At 42.1% G+C, this 21,188-nt stretch overlaps 2 long non-coding RNA genes across 4 annotated transcripts in view; both read left to right on the top strand.

Moving 5' to 3' along the window:
- Positions 1-21,188, top strand: part of LOC140721496 (uncharacterized) — a 1,502,390-nt gene that overhangs the window by 1,452,552 nt on the left and 28,650 nt on the right. The window lies entirely within an intron of this gene.
- Positions 29-20,076, top strand: LOC140721563 (uncharacterized). Of its 3 annotated transcripts, XR_012097406.1 has the most exons (4): positions 14,225-14,282; positions 15,285-15,576; positions 18,187-18,269; positions 19,990-20,076. It is a non-coding gene; the product is annotated as an uncharacterized lncRNA (long non-coding RNA). The 3 variants fall into 3 exon arrangements; XR_012097407.1 differs by lacking the exons at positions 14,225-14,282; positions 15,285-15,576 and adding an exon at positions 29-70; XR_012097405.1 differs by lacking the exon at positions 15,285-15,576 and having other exon boundaries at positions 14,176-14,282.

Genomic DNA, 21,188 nt, shown 5'->3' with positions numbered 1-21,188 from the left:
GTGTGTCCATTACTTACAGAACCCGTAACACAGCCTTACTGGGACAGGGTGGTAACAGAATCTGTACACGGTAAGAAGCTCGATCTACTGACATATAAACATCACAAAGGTATTTAGCCACTTTTGTGAACAGTTAAATGAGACTGAGAACGTATTGGATTGTTCAATCATACAACTGTAGCGAATCGCTTTTGAAAGAATTAATAATTCCCTTCAGCTAATTGCATGCACCGACTTCCTGTGCATGTCCCGCGGGAAACTGGTGTCGTTGGAAATGTTATAGAAAAAGCTGCATTTTCAACCCAGCTCCGAATCATCAGCAAAGGCTCGGGAGGTGCGAGCTTCCCGCATCTCGGATCTGTCCCCGGGCTACTGCTTGCAACAGCAGGAGGCCGGTCCATCCACACTCGGGGCTTTACCGATCCCCGACCGAGGGAACTGAGGATTCGCTTTGCTTATTCCTTCACTGGAGGGATCGACACTATCTGTCTACTCTTGACGACATTTCATTAGGTAGCTACTGGGAGCTGGCGAAATTATGAGAACTACTCACATTGCAGTTTATAGCGGGAGAGGGGTGTAAAGATGTGATGGTTCCATTATATAGTCGGTTGGTGGGACCTGTTGTGGATCACCGCTTGCAGTGTTGATTCCCTTCTGTCAGAAGTGTGTGGGTAGGTGGGAGATCAAAAGAAGGTTTAACAGAGAGACGTCTGCACCGTGTGAGTTGTCCTGTGAGGTAAGGTCTGTGATCTTGGCTTTTTTCAGTGATTGAGAAGAATTCGTCATGACCTAAGTTTACAGGTTATCTCCCCCCCACACCCTCTCTCCCCTCTCCTCCCCTCTCCCCCACTCCCCTTTACACCACTCTCCCCCTCTCCCCCTCCCTCCCCCTTTCCCCCTCTCTCTGCCCCCGTGAGTCTCTAATGTGTCTATTTACGTTACTCCCGTTGGTGTGTTTCCTTGCTATCACACATGCTTTACAAATATCTGAGATGATACTCTTTACAGTGTGATGAAAATACCTTTAACGTTAAATTCACTGGATGTGTTTTGTCAGCCGGAGGATGCTGATGGGATATTTAATAAAATACACATGCTGAATTTACGGTGACCGAATTAGGTCTGTCTGTGATCTCAGCGCCTTAATCCTGCGTCTCACCTGTAACATCTCACTCACTTGTCCTTCAAAGACCAATACACTGCAGAGATTACAGAAATAATGGTAATAATCTGCTTCTGCTGAATATTGAGGAGGCCATTCCAATGAGACAGAGGGGGAGAGGATTTCCTGTACTAAATGTCACTGGGCGTTGATACAAATATCAAAGTCTGCATTCAGTCGGCACTTTATTACGCACTTTCTGTACCTAACAAAGTAGTAACTTAGTGTCCGTTCGTGGTCTTGGACAGGGCGTCAAAGTATACGGTGAGAAGGCCGAGAACTGGGGTTGAGGAGGAGAGAAATATAAATGGTGAGCCATGATTGAACTGTGGAGCAGACCCGATGGGCCAGATGGCCTAATTATCATCCTATTTCTTAAGGACTTATAGTCTTCTGCTGCCGTAGCCTGTTCACATCAAAGATCAAAATGTTACGTGATCAGTGATGTATTTCTGCACACTGCTTATAGAACATAGAATAGTACAGCACATTACAGGCCCTTCGGCCCACAATGTGTTGCCGACCCTCAAACCCTGCCTCGCATATAACTCCCCACTGCATTTTATAGCGGTGGGGGGCGTGTAAAGATGTGATGGTTCCATTATACAGTCATTGGTGAGACCTGTTGTGGATCACCGTCTTGTGTTGATTACAGTGTGTCTGAATTTTGTGGGTAGTTGAGAGATCTTTAACAGGTTTAACAGAGAGAGATCTGCGCGTTGTGAATTGTCCTGTGAAGAATCGTCTGTGATATTGGCTTTTTTTCAGTGATTGAGAAGAATTTGACATGGCCTAAGTTTACAGGGCAGTGGATACATTGCAGTTTTTTTTAATAACAATGTACTCGATTTTATCCGTAGTAGTTCGGTAAAATCAGTGGGATATTTGATGAGACATAAAGTATCCTGCGGCGTCTTGATAGGGACGTGGACAAAATAGTTCCTGTTGTGGGAGGAACTGAAAGCAGCAGAAGACAGTTGAAAGCAGATTATTACAATTAGTTCTGTAATCTCTGCAGTGTAATGTTCCTTGAAGGACAAGTGAGCGAGATGTTACTGGTGAGAGGCAGGATTAAGGCGCTGAGATCACAGACAGACCTAGATCGGTCACAGTAAATTCATGATGTGAACTTTATTAAATCTCCCATCAGCCTCCTCTAGCTGGCAATAATATATCAAGTGAATTTAATGTTAAAGGATGAGCCTAGTTGGGAGTTTTTTTTTAATGTCCCTGTTGTGTCTGCCTCTCTGACTACCCACGGCAGATCTTTCCACGGACCCACTGGTCTAGGGGAAAAAAATCGCTGAGATCCCTGTACTTTCTTCTGATCACTTGTATTAACCATTTCAGCTGGGAAATATATATATCAGTTAGAAGTAAGGCCTGTAAGTGGGCAGAAGAATCAGTTAACATGACTTGATAAAGTGTTGGGCTGGTTTGTTGTGTTAGGTTTTTTTATATTTAGCAAAATATTTTTCCCTTTGCAGGGCTCCTCTATTTTAGGGCCGTATCTTGTCTTTTTTTGTAACTGGCGGGAGAAATTAAGGACAACTTTTTAAAGCCACTATTATAAAATGGGCAGCTCGCGGAGACTATTCCGTTTTTGCTCTATGGAGATGCATTTCGGCTTTTTTTGCCGATTTTCTTGCTTTTGGGGTGGTGGGAGGATTGGGGTTAGTTTTGATTTACACGATTAAATGTAAGATTAATTTTAGTTTTTTGGGGGGGGGATTTTTTTCCCATTACGGAGTTCCAGAACATGCACATTTTGTGTATGGTTGTACTTAGCAGCGCCAGTTTTGATTTACCTGTGCTGTTATGCTTCCATTTACGTGTTAAATAGAATAATTTTTATGACAATTAAACAGATAAATGTTGTAAGTTGGAATGTATGTGGTTGGAATCATCCTATTAAGCGAAAAAAGACTTTTAAAATCATTAAGCCGATACAATTTTTTTTCAAGATACGCATATCATAACGGGCGATCAAAATAGATTTTTAAAATGTGGAAGGGCCTTCAATTTCACGCTACGTGTCAAAATAAAACAAAGCAAGTATCTATTTTTATTCAGTCTAATACTTTATTCATTCAAGAAGAGATTGTGTCAGATATTAATGGTAGATTTTTAATTGTTAAAGGAACAATTTGCAATAGAAAAATTGTTCTGGTTAACCTATATGGACCTAATGTGGGTGATCCTTCTTTTAAAAAGAAAAATGTATTTATTTTATTGTCGGACTTAAATGAATATATGTTGTTAATGGGTGGTGATTTTAACTTTTGTTTAAACCTTTTGATTGTCAAGAGTTCAACTAATCAGCGGCTTCCGAGTTGTTCTGCATCACTTATTAATATTTTTCTAATTGATTTTGGCCTGGTTGAAATTTGGAGACATTTATATTCTAATAATCGTGATTATTCTTTTTTTTCTCACGTTCACAAAAAATATTCGAGAATCGATTACTTCATAGTTGATCCCCGATTTTAGTCCAAAGTCCAGAAATGTGAATATGATGCTATAGTTCTTTCGGATCATGCGCCTTTAAGTTTAGCTTTTGAATTAAATGATGCCGTTATTGCAAATTTGCGTTGGCGTTTTCCAGAAAATTTATTACGAAGTCCGGACTTTGTCAAATTTATTGAGACTCAGATAAAAGATTTTTTTTTCTTTTAAGCAATACGAGAGATGTTTCAAAATTGCTTATATGGGATACATTTAAAGCATATCTGCGCTGTCAGATAATTTCCTATTCAGCTAAGCTTACGAAACAGACAAAAACAGAGTTAGATAAGATTTCCAAACAAATTAAAGACTTGGATAATATTTATGCAGTCTCTCCTAACATTGATTTATCGAAAGAAAGAGTTGAACTCCAATTACAATGTAATTTTTTATTAACTTATCCTATTGAAAGAACTTTACTTAAATTGAAAAGTCAATATTATGTATTTTGAGATAAAAGTAACAATCTATTAGCATCGCAGTTAAAAGCATCTGGAGCTAAAAGAGAAATTTTAAATATTTGTAAGGAAGATGGTAGTTTAGTATGCAATTATGAAGATATTAATAAAAAAATTCACGACTTCTATATTGAACTTCATAAATCTCAGTTTCCAATTGATTTTTTCTAAAATGAATGACGTTTTACAAAAGACTGATTTTCCTAAAATTTCTGCTGAGGATCAACAAACTCTTGGTGCTCCTATTACTGAAAGGGAAATTTAGAAAGCTAATTTTTCTTTGCAATCTCGTTAAGCTCCTGGACTGGATGGGTATTCTGTAGGATTTTATAAAAATTTGAAAAATTGCTCTCTTCACATATGTTGGAAACATAGAAAGATTCTTTTTTGATAGGAGAGTTACCTCCCACATTTTATAAAGCTTTTATTTCATTAATTCATAAGAAAGATAAAGATTATACTGACTGTGCTTCATATAGACCGAGTTCATTATTAAATGTGGATGGTATAATTCTCTCAAAAATAATGGTTAATCGGTTGGAAAATTATTTAGCTAAAATTATTTCTCAAGATCAGATAGGTTTTATAAGGCCTAAATTTCCAGCATCCGCAGATTTCCTCGTGTTTAGGTTTAATAAAGGGCCGTTATTCCTTTTCTAATGTCCGAAGAATGTTAAATGTTATAGATTCATCCTTCTTTAAGGTTTCCCAATGTGTCGTGTCTCTTGCTGCTGAAAAGGTATTCGATAGAGTTGAATGGAGATACTTATTGAATGTTTTAGAGAAATTCGGCTTTGGTATTAATTTTAATAAGTGGATTAGAATGATATATAAAAGCCCCATTGCTACTGTTATTACTAACATTTGCAGATCTCCTTTTTTCGGCTTTCATTGGGTACGAGACAAGGATGTCCGTTAAATCCTTTGTTATCTAATTTGGTGCTGGAACCCTTGGCTATTAAACTTCGTAAAGCTAAAGATATTCATGGAATTTTTATAAATGGGACTTCATAAGATCTCTCTTTCTGCTGACGATCTTTTAGTTTATATTTCGAATCTTGAAGAATCCATTCTTAGCTTATGAAACTATTCAATGATTCTGGAAAGTTTTCAAGATATAAACTAAACCTTCATAAAAGTGAATTATTTCCTCTAAATGATTCTGCTCCTATATATGATGACATTCCTTTTAGAGTTACGGACATTTAAATATTTAGGTATTATTATCACTAAAATTATAATTATCTTTATAAAGCTAATTTGGTTCCTTTAGTGGTTTTTAAGAAGCAATTATTTTGTACATGGAATCCACTTACACTTTCGGTAGTCGGTTGAATTTATGCAGTTAAAATGATGATTTTACCAAAATGTTTATATGTATTTCAAAATATCCCTTTTCTAACTAAGAAGTTCTACGGTCAAGTTGATTCCATTATTTCAACTTTTGTTTGGAATAATGCAAAAGCGAAGAATTGCTAAATATCACTTTCAAAAATTTAAAAAAAGATGGAGGTCTTGCTTTGCCTTATTTAAGAATATATTATTGGGCTGTTAATATACGTTATATGTGCTTTTGGTTATATGGGGCTGATAAAGATGAACCTTGGGCTGATTTAGAATTGAATGCTGTGAAACAGTTTCATTTAACCTCATTATTAGGAGATTCTTTGTCTGTACAACTGGCCAAGATTACTAATTTAAATTTATATCCTGTGATTAAGCAGTCATTACAAATTTGGTTCCAGTTTCGTAATTTTTTAATCTTAAAAAAGTTAAACTTTTTAGTTTAATTTATTGAAATTATTTAATTAAACCTTCATTAAGAGATCCTACTTTTTTTTTGGAGGAACAAAGGGGTTTGTTCCTCCACGGATTTGTTCCAAGATGGCTGACTGATGTCTTTTCAGAAATTAGAAACTAAATACTCTCTATCATATTCACATTTCTTGCAATATCTTCAGGTCAGTCACTTCTTACAAAAATACTAAAGTAATTTTCCATATATAGAAGATTCTGACCTGTTAGATAATATTTTTAAAATGAATCCTTTAGAAGGGTTTTATTGGGAAAATGTATAATTTATTGTTACAGCAACAAAATTACCCTTCACTTAAGATTAAGCAAGATTGGGAGAGAGATCTTAACATGACCTTTATAACAGAAGATTGGTTGCGGATTTTGAAGTTGGTTAACTCTTCTTCGATTTGTGCCAGTCACTCTTTAATTCAATTTAAAATTGTACATCTTTACTATTTGACAAAGGAGAGACTGTCTGAAATGTTTCCCAATGCTGATAGTCAGTGTGGCATTTGTAAAACCGAGACAGCCACATTGACACATATATTTTGGTCGTGTTTTGTATTGAAACATTTTTGGAAATCTATTTTCTCTACAATTTCTAAAGCTTTAAAATTAATTTACCACCTAATAAATTGCCAGTTTTATTTGGTATAATCCCTCAATATATTCATGGTATTCCTCCATCAGATGGACATGTAACTGCATTCGTTACAATATTGTCCAGAAGGGCTATTTTATTGAAATGGAAAGATGCTTCTGCTCCAACTTTGATACAATGGTTCTCTCAGGTGATGCTATGTCTTAGTTTGGAAAAAAAAAATAGAAGTCGAACTTTTGATCCTCGATTCGATTTTGAGAAAAGGTGGGATTCATTCGCACGCTACTATTATCTGATTTGAGTTAATTAATATGCTTTCCTTACAATTTTTCTTTAAGTGGATTTCAGTTGGCGGATTGATGGATTTTTTTTAATGGAAGATTGTATGATGTATAGCTCCGAGGTGTGCTCCCAATGGGTTTTCTTTTTGGTTTTTTTTTTCAGTTAGCAGGAGTTCTTTTTTTTCCTTCTTTTTCTTTATAAAAATATTCTTAACACTTTACTGTTCTTATTATTATTGATAAATTGCTCAGCTTTGTTAATCAGTTATTTGCTAATTTAATTCCTTATTGCATATTATGACATATTGACTTAATGATAGATAGATAGATAGATAGATAGATACTTTATTCATCCCCATGGGGAAATTCAACATTTTTTCCAATGTCCCATACACTTATTGTAGCAAAACTAATTACGTACAATACTTAACTCAGTAAAAATATGATATAAAGTCACCCTCTCAAAAAGCATTAATAAATAGCTTTTAAAAAGTTCTTAAATACATTGAATGGTAATAAGGTTTGACAAACCTTATTGAATTTTTTGAAGTAGTTACGAGGAATGTTGACGAGGGAAAGGCAGTGGATGTAGTCTATATGGACTTCAGCAAGGCCTTTGACAAAGTTCCACATGGAAGGTTAGTTAAGAAGGTTCAGTCGTTAGGTATTAATGCTGGAGTAATAAAATGGATTCAACAGTGGCTAGATGGGAGATGCCAGAGAGTAGTGGTGGATAATTGTTTAACGGGATGGAGGCCAGTGACAGCGGGGTGCCTCAGGGATCTGTTTTGGGCCCAATGTTGTTTGTAATATACATAAATGATCTGGATGATGGGGTGGTAAATTGGATTAGTAAGTATGCTGATGATACTAAGGTAGGAGGTGTTGTGGATAATGAGGTGGGTTTTCAAAGCTTGCAGGGAGATTTATGCCGGTTAGAAGAATGGGCTGAACGTTGGCAGATGGAGTTTAATGCTGAGAAGTGTGAGGTTCTACATTTTGGCAGGAATAATCCAAATAGAACATACAGGGTAAATGGTAGGGCATTGAGGAATGCAGTGGAACAGAGAGATCTAGGAATAACAGTGCATAGTTCCCTGAAGGTGGAGTCTCATGTAGATAGGGTGGTGAAGAAGGCTTTTGGAACGCTGGCCTTTATAAATCAGAGCATTGAGTACAGAAGTTGGGATTTAATGTTAAAATTGTACAAGGCTTTGGTAAGGCCAAATTTGTAATATTGTGTACAGTTCTGGTCACCGAATTATAGGAAAGATATCAATAAATTAGAGAGAGTGCAGAGACGATTTACTAGGATGTTACCTGGGTTTCAGCACTTAAGTTACAGAGAAAGGTTGAACAAGTTAGGTCTCTATTCATTGGAGCGTAGAAGGTTGAGGGGGGATTTGATCGAGGTATTTAAAATGTTGAGAGGGATAGATAGAGTTGACGTGAATAGGCTGTTTCCATTGAGAGTAGGGGAGATTCAAACGAGAGGACATGATTTGAGAGTTAGGGGGCAAAAGTTTAAGGGAAACACGAGGGGGTATTTCTTTACTCAGAGAGTGATAGCTGTGTGGAATGAGCTTCCTGTAGAAGTAGTAGAGGCCAGTTCAGTTGTGTCATTTAAGGTAAAATTGGATAGGTATATGGATAGGAAAGGAGTGGAGGGTTATGGGCTGAGTGCGGGTAGGTGGGACTAGGTGAGATTAAGAGTTCGGCACCGACTAGGAGGGCCGGAATGGCCTGTTTCCGTGCTGTGATTGTTATATGGTTATATGGTTATATGGTTAAGCTCAGTCCTAACCCCGGCACTTTAACATATCTTAATCCTGGCGGTTGAATTTTAAAGCCGAATGGCATTGGGTAGTATTGATCTCTTCATCCTGTCTGAGGAGCATTGCATCGATAGCAACCTGTCGCTGAAACTGCTTCTCTGTCTCTGGATGGTGCTATGCAGAGGATGTTCAGGGTTTTCCATGATTGACCGTAACCTACTCAGCGCCCTTCGTTCTGCTACCGATGTTATACTCTCCAGTTCTGTGCCCACGACAGAGCCCGCGTTCCTTACCAGCTTATTAAGACGTGAGGCGTCCCTCTTCTTAATGCTTCCTCCCCAACACGCCACCACAAAGAAGAGGGTGCTCTCCACAACTGACCTATAGAACATCTTCAGCATCTCACTACAAACATTGAATGACGCCAACCTTCTAAGGAAGTACAGTCGACTCTGTGCCTTCCTGCACAAGGCATCTGTGTTGGCAGTCCAGTCTAGCTTCTCGTCTAACTGCACTCCCAGATACTTGAAAGTCTTAACCTGCTCCACACATTCTCCATTAATGATCACTGGCTCCATATGAGGCCTAGATCTCCTAAAGTCCACCACTATCTCCTTGGTCTTGGTGATATTGAGACGCAGGTAGTTTGAGTTGCACCATATCACAAATTCCTGCATCAGTTTCCTATACTCTTCCTCCTGTCCATTCCTGACACACCCTACTATGGCCGTGTCATCAGCGAACTTCTGCACATGGCAGGACTCCGAGTTATATTGGAAGTCTGATGTGTACAGGGTGAACCTTTTTTGTCAATCTTCAATAATAATTAGTAAACAGATTTTAAAATGAAAAAACAATGTTAAAGGGATTTTCATCACACAGTAAAGGGAATCCACTCAAGTATTTGTAACGTATGGGTGAGGGCGGGGAAACACATCAACGGGAGGAAAGTAAACAGACCCATTAGTCAGAATTTTATCTCATTGATCAGTTTACTTATTTCCAGTAAGTGAACACTAATTTGAAGGTGAAATACATTCTTATCTTGTTGTACTCTTTAGGGCGTGGTTATCTCCAGATTGTAATGTCGACACAGCTGCTGCCTTGCCCGTTATTGGAATGGCCCCATAGTGGACAAATAATGAAGTTTGCTTTATAAAAGACCTAACTCTGAGATCAGTGGAGATCCAGGCAATGGGAACACTGTTAAATCTGGTGAAATTGAAGATCCAATGTTCAAAAGAAAATATTATTCCAAAATCATAACTTTTCACCGGAGTTGACAGTGCCCGTTCTGCTGCTGTGTTTTTCCAATAAACCCACAATGGTCTTTGCCTCCAGCTGTCGCTACGGTTTATAGTCTGAAAATAAATTGATCCCCATGCATACAATAAATTAATGCCAAACAAGAGAAAATCTGCAAATGCTGGAAATGCAAGCAACAGACACAAAACGCTGGAGGAACTCAGTAGGCCAAGCAGCATCTACGGAAAAGAGTACAGTCGAAGTTTCTGGCCAAGACTCTTCATCAGGACTGGAGAAAGAAAAAAGGTGATGGTTCAGAGCTAGAAGGAGGGGGAGGGGAGTAGAGGAAGACGCGGAAAATGATATGTGAAACCGGGAGGGGGTGCGATGAAGTAAAGTGCTGGGAAATTGATTGGTGAATGAGATACAGGGCTGGCGAAGTGGGAATCTGATAGGAGAGGACAGAAGGCCTGGAAAAAGAAAAGCAGGGAAGAGCACCCGAAGGAGACGATGGGCAGGCAAGTAGATAAGGCCAGAGAGAGAGAGAGAGAGAGGAATGGGGAATGGTGAAGGGGGGCGGTATTACCTGAAGTCTGAGAAATCGATGTTCATGCTATCAGGTTTTAGGCGACCCAGACGTAATATGAGGTGTTGCTCCTCCAGTCTCAGTGTCGCTTCAGCACAGCAGTGCGGAGACCAGGAATTGACATGTTGGAATGGGAATGGAAAGTGGAATTAAAATGGCTGGCCACTGGGAGATTCCGCTTTTTTTCTGGCGGTCAAAGTGTCGGTGTTCCACAAAGTGGTGCTGCCGAAGGGTCTCTGCCCAAAACGTCGACTGTCCTGTTTTCCATAGATGTCGCCTGACCTACTGAGGTCCCCCAGCATTCTGAGCGTGTTGAAATGAATTAGTGTGTTGACACCAACTGAACGGAGTCGGGATGCGGGTCGCGGTTGCTCCCTGGAGCAGAATGAATTGTGGACAGATACTGGATATAATCTGTGTCACCGGGCACTGAGGCACAATAGGAAGCCTGGACCGAACAGCACAATAGAATCAATTGCTTGAATCAGCTTTTATAGCCATATAATCATATAACAATTACAGCACAGAAACAGGCCATCTTGGCCCTTCTAGTCCGTGCCGAACGCTTACACTCAGCTAGTCCCACCTACCGCACTCTGTGTATCTGTCTCTCTCTCTCTCTGTCTCTCTCTGTATCTCCTTTTCTCTGTGTGTCTCTCTCGCTGTGTCTCTCTCTGTATCTCCCTTTCTCTGTGTATCTGTGTGTGTGTGGGTGTATCTCTCTCTCTGTCTCCCTCTGTATATCTCTCTATCTCTCTGTATCTCTGTATCTCCCTCTCTCTGTATCTCTCTGTCTATATATTTCTCATTCTCTTTGTCTCCCTCACTCTGTGTATCTCTCTGTATCTCTCTCTGTGTACCTCCTCACTATGTATCTCTCTCTCTTTCTGTATCTCACTCTCTGTTTATCTCCCTCTCTCTGTGTATCTCTCTCTCTCTGTATCTCCATCTCTTTGTGTATCTCCCTTTCTCTCTCTCTCTCTCTCTCTCTCTCTCTCTCTCTCTCTCTCTCTCTCTCTCTCTCTCTCTCTCTCTCTCTCTCTCTCCCTCCGTGTCTCTCTCCGTCTCTGTAGGTTTCTGTCTGTATGTCTCTGTATGACTGTGTATGTATGTTTGTTTCTCTAAGTCTGACTCGCTCTGCTTATTTTCTCTCTCCCTTCGTGCCAATTATTGCTTTTCTTCAGAAGCGAGTAAATTCTATCCCTTACAAACATTTTCCCGCAATTTAGCTGCCATTGAGGAAAGTGCATTGAGCTCCAATTTCCTGACTTGCCTGAGCTTTCCCTTCTCAAGCATAGGGCCGGCACTGTCTGTTTTGACGGGTATAATAGCAAATAACAGGGTAGGTTGCAGTTCAAAGAAGGTTTAGGTGATAGATACTGGACCACGTGGGTTGTCCTGTGAGGCAGCCTCTGTGATCATGGCTTGTTTTCATACATTTAGAACTTTTCCTGTTAGAAATAGTTACAGAACGTGGTGTTAGATGAATGAGAGGAGACTGGATTGTAGACATGACATATTGTATATGCGGCAGATTATACGCACGGCAGATTGTATACATGACGGATTGTATACTTGACGGATTGTGTACAAGGCAGATTGTGTCCATGAAGGATAGCATACATAACACACTTTGTACATAACAGATTTTATACATGACAGGTTGTATACAGTACATGGCATATTTTGTAAATGACAGATTGTATATATGACAGATTGTATACACGACAGACTGTATACAGGACAGGTTCTATATATGTTGATGCAGCATAAAGAACCCATGGAGTCTTTGCAGGGATGCAGAAAAAAATGGTTTCTGTACCGGTGGGGGTTGGGGAGGGGTGGGGACTCAAAATGATCAACAACAGTTGAAGACTGATGAAATGCATTTTTTCCCTCGCCTAGAGTCTAGTACTTCATTTGAATGATCGTCCTCCACATTCAGGAAAAACAGAGTCTTTGTAATCCTGCAGTGTAATAGCGCTTGATGCACACGTGAGTGAGATGTTACAGGATTGAGTCGCTGAGATCACAGACAGATCTGCGATGGTCACAGTCAATGCGGAATATGAATGTAATTAAATCTCCCATCAACATCCTCTGGCTGACAAAAACACATCCAGTGAATTTAATGTTAAAGGGGTTTTCATCATTATGTAAGGAGAAACAGCTCAGGTATTCGTAAAGTAAAGATGAGAGCGGGGAAACACGCCGACCGGAGTAACGTAAATAGACCCATCAGTCATGAAAGTCATCTGATTGATAAGATTATTTATTTCCAGTAAATGAACAATAATCTGAAGGTGAAATCCATTATTATCTTGCTGTACTCTTTTGGACCTAGTTATCTCCAGTTTGTTATCTCCACACAGTTGCTGCCTTGCCCGTTTATGTAATGGCCCCATTCTGGACAAATATTTCAGATTGCTTTATAAAGTTGTTGAGTCTGAGATCAGTGCTGCTCCAGGCTGCCGGGGCATAGTTAAATCTTGTGAAAGGGAATGTCCTGTGTTCAAAAGAAAAAATGATTCCAAAATCATAACTTTTCACCAGAGTTCACATGGCCCGTCCTGCTACTGTGTCTTTCCTATAAGCCCACAGCGATTTCTGCCCTCAGCTGTCACTGAAGTTTATAGTCTGACAGTAAATTGGATCCAAAGTAAACAATAATTTAATGCGATGACACGACCCGATCTGAGCCAGGATTCGGGTCGCGGTTGCTCCCTGGAGCAGATCGATTTGTCGTGAGATACAGTATGTAATCTTTGTCACCGTCTACTGAGGTGCAAAATTAAGCCTGGATCGAACAGCACATCAGAACCATTGGCTCGAAGGAGTTTTTGTGTCGTTTAGTTATTGCGCGGTGGAGCAGGATGTGGAGTTACGTGCTGATGAGTGTGACGTCCAGGTTTATGTGTGTGTTCTCAACTAAATATTGGCCAGAGTGTGTTCACTTACTGTTTGGGTCCACAGAATTCCGGTGCTCGGATTCGCTGGTAACAGAATCAGGAGCTCAGCATAGAGTAAACACAGAGACTGTACTGAGTGGGCAACGTTACGATGCGTTAATACGCCCCCTTGTGACGGCAGGAATTCTAGTGTTTCTACCATTTCATTACTGTTTTTCAAGCTGTGTGGCTTTGCGGATCCGCCTGATTTTTCTGCAGGAGTGAGTGTGCTATTTTAGTAAAGACAGCAAGTATCAGTCAGTGATATTTAAAATAAAACTTGCTGAATTAAATCTCATTGGCTGTTGATAACAAATCTCTATAGGCACTGTATTGTGCTCCTCCTGTACCTGACAATGCGGCCACTGATTGTATATCCGTGGTCTTCTACTGCCGTAGCCCGTCCAATTCAATGTTCGACACGTTACGCGTCCAGTGATGCCTCTCTGCACAGTGCAGTAGTTCGTGATTATTTGAGTTACTGTCGTCTTCCTGGCAGATTGAATCAGTCCCGCCTTTCTCCACCGATCTCTCTCATTACTAAGACGATTTTTCTCTCTCATAATTGCCGCTGCCTGAATTTTTCCCAGCACCATTCTCCGAAAAACTGATACTGTTGAACTTGACAATCCCAGGAGTTCTGCAGTTCCTGCGATATTCAAACTGAACCGTCTGGCACCAACAAACATTCCACTCTCAAAGTCATCCAGATCACATTTCACCTCCATGGTGATGTTTGTTGGAAACAGAACGTACCCTGTACAGGATACGGAGAGACCCGCTGATAAAGATGTGAGTTTAGTTAAAGATTATCACCAGGAGCTGACTGAACATGAACCAGGGTGTATTCATTACTTACAGAACCCGTAACACAACATTACTGGGACAGGGTCGTAACAGAACCTGGAGCCGATGTACACGGTAAGAAGCTCTATATACTGATACATAAACATCACAAAGGCAGTCACCCAGTTTTATGAACACGAATGGGATTGATAACGTATTGTGCTGATCGATATCAGAACTGTGGCGAATCGCTTTTAAGTGAATCAATAATTCCCTTCAGCTAATTGATTGCATCGACTTCCTGTGCATGTCCCGCGGGAAGCCGGTGCAGTTGGGGGTGTTATTGGAATCGCCGCACTTTCAACCCGGCTCCGAATCAACAGCAAGTGCTCGTGGGGTGCGAGCTTCCCGCATCTCGGAACGGTCCCCGGGCTACTGCTTGCAACAGCAGGAGGCCGGTCCGTCCACACTCGGAGCTTTACCGATCCCCGACCGAGGGAACTGAGGATTCGCTTTGTTTATTCCCTCACTGGCGCGACCGAGACTATCTGTCCATCCTAGACGGCATCGCGGTTTGTGGTCAAAAGTATGGAACCACCCACATTGCAGATTACTAGCCGGGGCGCGGGGTGGTCGTGGGGGAAGGTGGTGTAAGGAGTTGATGGTTCCATTATATAGACGGTTGGTGAGACCTGTTGTGGTTCACGGTCTGCAGTGTTGTTTCCCTTCTGTCAGATGTTAGTGGGTAGGTGGGAGATCAAAAGAAGGTTCAGCAGACAGATATCTGTCCCCGTGAGTTTTTCTATGAAGAATCTGTTGTGATCTTCACCTGTGGCGTTACAATAAACATGGGTGACCTGCTTGTATACATTACAGTTTTGTAATAACAATGCACTTGATTGCATCCGCGGTAATTTGGTAAATTGAGTGGGAACTTCGATGAGACATAAAGTATGCCGCGGAGATTGACAGGGACGTGGACAAAATAGTTCCTGTTGTAAGGTAAGAAGCTCTTGTTACTGAAATATAAACATTGCAAAGGCAGTCGGCCTCTGAAATGAGACTGAGAACTTATTAAGTTGTTCAGCAATTGAACTGTAGCGAATAGCTGTTGAAAGAATTAATAATTCCCTTCAGATAATTGAATGCATCGACTTCCTGTGCACGTCCCGGGGGAGACCGGTGTAGTTGGAGGTGTTATCGGAATCGCCGCAATTTCAACCCAGCTCCGAATCATCATCAAAGGCTCGGGAGGTGCGAACTTCCCGCATCTCGGAACTGTCCCCGGGCTACTGCTTGCAACAGCGGGAGGCCGATCCGTCCACACTCGGGGATTTACCGATCCCCGACCGAGGGAACTGAGGATTCGCTTTGCTTATTCCATTGCAGGCGGGGTCGACACTATCTGTCTGCCTTTTACGACATTTCGGTAGGTAGCTGCTGGGAGAGGGCGAAATTATGAGAACTACTCACACTGCAGTTTATAGCGGGGGAGGGGTTCGGAGGGAAGGGGTGCAAAGAGGTGATGGTTCCATTATCTAGTCGGTTGGTGAGACCTGTTGTGGATCACCGCCTGCAGTGTTGTTTCCCTTCTGTCAGAAGTGTGTGGATAGCTGTGAGATCAAAAGAATGTGTAACACAATGATATCTGTACTGTGTGAGTTGTCCTGTGAGGAAACGTCTGTCATCTTGACTTTTTTTCAGTTATTCAGAAGAATTTGACATGATCTAAGTTTACAGGGTGGTATATACATTGCAGTTCTTTTTTTTTAATAACAATGTACTCGATTGCATCCGTAATAGTATGGTAAAATCAGTGGGATATTTGATGAGAAATAAAGTATCCTGCGGCGTCTTGACCGAGACGTCGACAAAATAGTTCCTGTTTTGGGAGGAACTGAAAGCAGTTAACAACAGAGTCTCTCTCTCTCTCTCTCTCTCTCTCTCTCTCTCTCTCTCTCTCTCTCTCTCTCTCTCTCTCTCTCTCTCTCCCTCCCTCCCTCACTCCCTACCTCCCTCCCTCCCTCTCCCCCTCTCTCTCCTCTCTCTCTCTCTCTCTCTCTCTCTCTCTCTCTCTCTCTCTCTCTCTCTCTCTCTCTCTCTCTCTCTCTCTCTCACACACACACACACACACACACACACACACACACACACAAAACCAGGCACAGAATAACAGAGCAACCGTGAAATTTTACTGCTTTACTGTTCGGGACGTCGCAGTGGATAATGCCACAGAGCAATTTATTTAATTAAATCGCAAAATATGATATTAAAACTACAAATGATGGGAGTTTAGGGTAAAATTAAATGCTGGAATCTCACAAACTCTGGTAACAAGTAGTTATTCAGATTGCAGACACTGGGGAACTTTCTTTGCCCTACCATCGGGTGTTTATTGCTGTATTTTCTGTAACAGAAGTGATTAAATACAATATCAAGCCAACTTGGTGCAGTTTAAGTGAAGTGTCGAACTGGTCTGTTTGGTTTCAGCAGAGAATCCGCCCTGCGGACAGGCAGCAGCTTGCACACGGAAAATCGCGCTGTGAGTCTCACTGAACAGCAACACCAGCCCCGACTGAGTGCGAGCAGAAGGCATCTTTCACCCCGGTAGTGACATGTTAAATATCCCACGGGGCAGTGACCCGTCACCGATCTCTCTCAAACAAGAGAAATTCAGTAAATGATGGAAATCCGAGCAACACACACAAAATGCTGGAGGAACTCTGCAGGCCAGGCAGCGTCTATGGAAACGAGTAGAGTCGACCTTCGAGACCCCAGCTAATTTACTTTACATCGCGTCATTGGTTCTATCGCTCTTCCCTGTAGCAGAAAGGGTTAAACTTTCTTCACATTTGAGTGACAGTGCTTTGTCGAACCGGTTTGGATTTGATTTCAGCGGAACGGCCGCTCCCTGTTCTGAGGAATGTGACGGACAGGCAGCTGCTTGCTCGCAGACCCTGAGCACCGAGTCTCATAGAACAACAAACCGCACCTTCCAAATCAGTCAATCATCTGGCCTCTTCCCCTTTCCAGTCCAATCCTGATGAAGGGACTCGGTCCGTAACGTCGACTGTTTACACCCATCCATAGATGCTGCCTGAGCTGCTGAGTTCCTCCAGCACCCTGTGTGTTGCCATGGTTACGAGAGATCCGTGTGGGGCGGCGGGCGGGGCTATTTGTAAGAAACGACACACAGTATTCTTGCGGAATTAAGGTGAGAATAATTCCGCTTTAGATATTTATTTCGGATCTTCAATTTCAGACAACCAGTTGTCTGTGCATTGGATCAGCGTTCAAGGAGATATTTGTTTTTTTAAGCCACTTCTGGCTGTGGTGCTTTTTGTGTTCCAACTGCTTCCTGCTGGCATGATTTACATTTTCCACAGGCTAGGTAAAGATTAAGATCAGCTCTAGAACAATGACACCTGTTTCAAAGCAAGGTTGCGGGATCTGTACTGTAAACATCTGTTCCCTTTTCAGAGTTCCTTATTTCAGACGAATGCATCGATTGTTCTTGTGTTGATTGTGAGCAATCTGAACTCTCCCTCTCAATCGCTATGAGTAAATGGCGGAGCAGACTTGATGGACCAAAAGGCCTAATTCTACTCCTATGTCTAATGGTCTTATAGTCTTAATACTCATTAGGAGGCCCAACATCCCCTTGAGTGTTTCTGTTTGATCGAAACTTCTGGAGTTTAACTTTTCCTTCCTGACTAGTTTTGAACAGATTTATTCCATTTGAGTTTGAATATATATAGCCGAACGTGCTTGTTTTAATTTCAGAATAAAGGCGGCTCCCTGTACCTGAACAGGTAAGGGACGTTTGAACTGAAACTGTACCTACGCCGGGCAGTCCTGTTTACACACGGGGCGGAGTTCAGACCCTCCCAGAACCCGGATTGGATCAAATCCGCATCCTGGGACTGGCTGAGTTAAACAGAGAAACTCCGCCCCACTGGTTGCGATGAAAGAAAAAGGAGAGATCTACACAGAAATCCGGACAGAAAGGTTAACGCAGCCTGTTTGTTTTCCTCTTTAGGGTTGCTACATTGATCCCACTCCCGCCTCCTCCCGCTGTCAGACCCGTCCTGAGCCGGTGAGAACCTGGAGCCGCTGTACAAGGTAAGAAGCTCTATATACTGAAATATGAACATCACAAAGGCTGTTAGCCACTTTTATGAACAATTGAATGAGATTAATAACGTATTGTGTTGCTCGACATTAGAACCGTAGCGAATCACTTTTAAATGAATTAATAATTCCCTTCATCTAATTGAATGCATCGACTTCCTGTGCACGTCCCGGGGGAGACCGGTGTAGTTGGAGGTGTTATCGGAAACGCCGCACTTTCAACCCAGCTCTGAATCATCAGCAAAGGCTCGGGAGGTGCGAGCTTCCCGCATCTCGGAACTGTCCCCGGGCTACTGCTTGCAACAGCAGGAAGCCGATCCGTCCACACTCGGGGATTTACTGATCCCTGACTGGGGGAATTGAGGATTCGCTTTGCTTATTCCTTCACTGGCGGGATCGACACTATCTGTCCATCCTAGACGGCATTTCGGTTGGTGGTCAAAAGCATGGAACCACCCACATTGGAGATTACAGCCGGGGCGGGGAGTGGTCGTGGGGGAAGGCGGTGTAAGGAGTTGATGGTTCCATTATATAGTCGGTTGGTGAGACCTCTTGTGGATCACCGCCTGCGGTGTTGTTTCCCTTCTGTCAGATGTGAGTGGGTAGGTGGGAAACCAAAAGAAGGTTCAGCAGACAGATATCTGCCCCCATGAGTTTTTCTATGAGGAATCTGGTGTGATCTTCACGTGCGGTATTATCTAAAACAGGGGAGACCTGCTTCTACACATTACAGTTTTTTTTATAACAATGTACTTGATTGCATCCGCGGTAATTTGGTAAATTGAGTGGGAACTTCGATGAGACATAAAGTATGCCGCGGAGATTGACAGGGACGTGGACAAAATAGTTCCTGGTGTGTGAGGATCTGAAACCAGGCACCGCCAGTTGAAGACAGTTGAGATGTTTTCTCTCTCTCTCTCTGTGGGTCTAGTTGTGTCATGGGAATGTCTGTCCTCAGTATTCAGGAGAAGGAGAGTTTTTCAGTTAATATTGTAATCCTGCAGTGTAGTGGCCCTTGATACACAATTGAGTGAGATGTTACAGGTGAGAGGCAGGATTGATGAGCCGAGATCACAGTCAGATCTGCGTTGGTCACAGTGAATGCGGGATGCCAATGTAATTAAATCTCCCATCAGCAACTTCTGGCTGACAGAAACACATATCAATGGGCACTGTACTGTGCACGTCCCGTACCTAATACTGCGGCCACTGATTGTATATCCGTGGTTTTCTACATCTGTAGCCCGTCCGTTTCAATGTTCGACATGCTACACGTCCAATGACGCCTCTCTGCACAATGCATTTGCAGCGTGGTTATTTGAGTTACTGTCGACTTCCCGGCAGATTGAACTAATCTCGCTTTTCTCATTCGATCTCTCTCATTAACAAGGAGTTTTCGCTCTCAGAACCGCCGCACACTGATCTCCTTCCGCGCCATTCTCCGCAAAACTGAGACTGTTGAACGGGACAATCCCAGGAGTTCAGCAGTTCCTGCGATATTCAAACTGCACCCTCCGGCACCGACAAACATTCCACTCTCAAAATCACTGAGATCACATTTCATCTCCATGGTGATGTTTGTTGGAGACAGAACGTACCCTGTGCTAAGGAACAGGACGCGGCGAGACCCGCTGGTAACGCTGTGGGTTTAGTTAATGATTATCACCAGGAGCTGACTGAACATTAACCAGGGTGTGTTCATTACTTACAGAACCCGTAACACAGCTACTGGGACAGGGTGGTAACAGAACCTGAAGCCGCGGTACACGGTAAGAAGCTCTTTTTACAGAAATATAAACATATAAATATAATGAAATATTGAAATAAATGAAATATAAACGGCTGCACAGGTGGAAGGTAAACTGAGGAAGATCTGTACCAGCAAGGCGGCTGGACCGGATGGAGTTTCCCCACGATTACTGAGGGCCTGTGCGACTGTGCTGGGAGAACCACTACAGCGCATCTTCAACATGAGCCTAGATCAGAGAAGAGTACCCAGACAGTGGAAAACATCCTGTATTGTCCCGGTACCGAAGAAACCACAACCAAAGGAGTTGAATGACTTCAGACCTGTTGCCTTGACGTCGCACGTGATGAAGACCATGGAGCGGCTGATAATACAGAATCTGAGGCCACAAACCAGGCACGCCCGGGATCCGCTTCAGTTTGCGTATAAGGAGAAGGTGGGAGTGGAGGATGCTATCACGTATTTGCTGCACAAATCACTCTCTCACCTAGATGGGGTCAGTTGTGCCAGTGATCATTAATGGAGAATGTGTGGAGCAGGTTAAGACCTTCAAGTATCTGGGAGTACAGTTAGACGAGAAGCTAGACTGGACTGCCAACACAGATGCCTTGTGCAGGAAGGCACAGAGTCGACTGTACTTCCTTAGAAGGTTGGCGTAATTCAATGTCTGTAGTGAGATGCTGAAGATGTTCTAAAGGTCAGTTGTGGAGAGCGGCCTCTTCTTTATGGTGGCGTGCTGGGGAGGAAGCATTAAGAAGAGGGACGCCTCACGTCTTAATAAGCTGGTAAGGAAGGCGGGCTCTGTCGTGGGCAAAGTACTGGAGAGTTTAACATCGGTAGCTGAGCGAAAGGCGCTGAGTAGGCTACGGTCAATTATGGAAAACCCTGAACATCCTCTACATAGCACCATCCCGAGACAGAGAAGCAGTTTCAGCGACAGGTTACTATCGATGCAATGCTCCTCAGACAGGATGAAGAGGTCAATACTCCCCAATGCCATTAGGGTTTACAATTCAACCACCAGGACTTAAGAACTTTTTTTAAAGCTATTATTAATGCTTTTTGAGTTAGTGATTTAGATGCATATCATATTTTTACTGAGTCAAGTATTGTATGTAATTAGTTTTTGCTACAATAAGTGTATGGGACATTGGAAAAAAAAA

The sequence above is a fragment of the Hemitrygon akajei genome, unplaced genomic scaffold (assembly GCF_048418815.1).
Source record: "Hemitrygon akajei unplaced genomic scaffold, sHemAka1.3 Scf000057, whole genome shotgun sequence".
NCBI lineage: Eukaryota > Metazoa > Chordata > Chondrichthyes > Myliobatiformes > Dasyatidae > Hemitrygon > Hemitrygon akajei.
The sequence above is the reverse complement of the archived record's forward strand: the minus strand, read 5'-3'. Positions and strand labels throughout refer to the sequence as shown.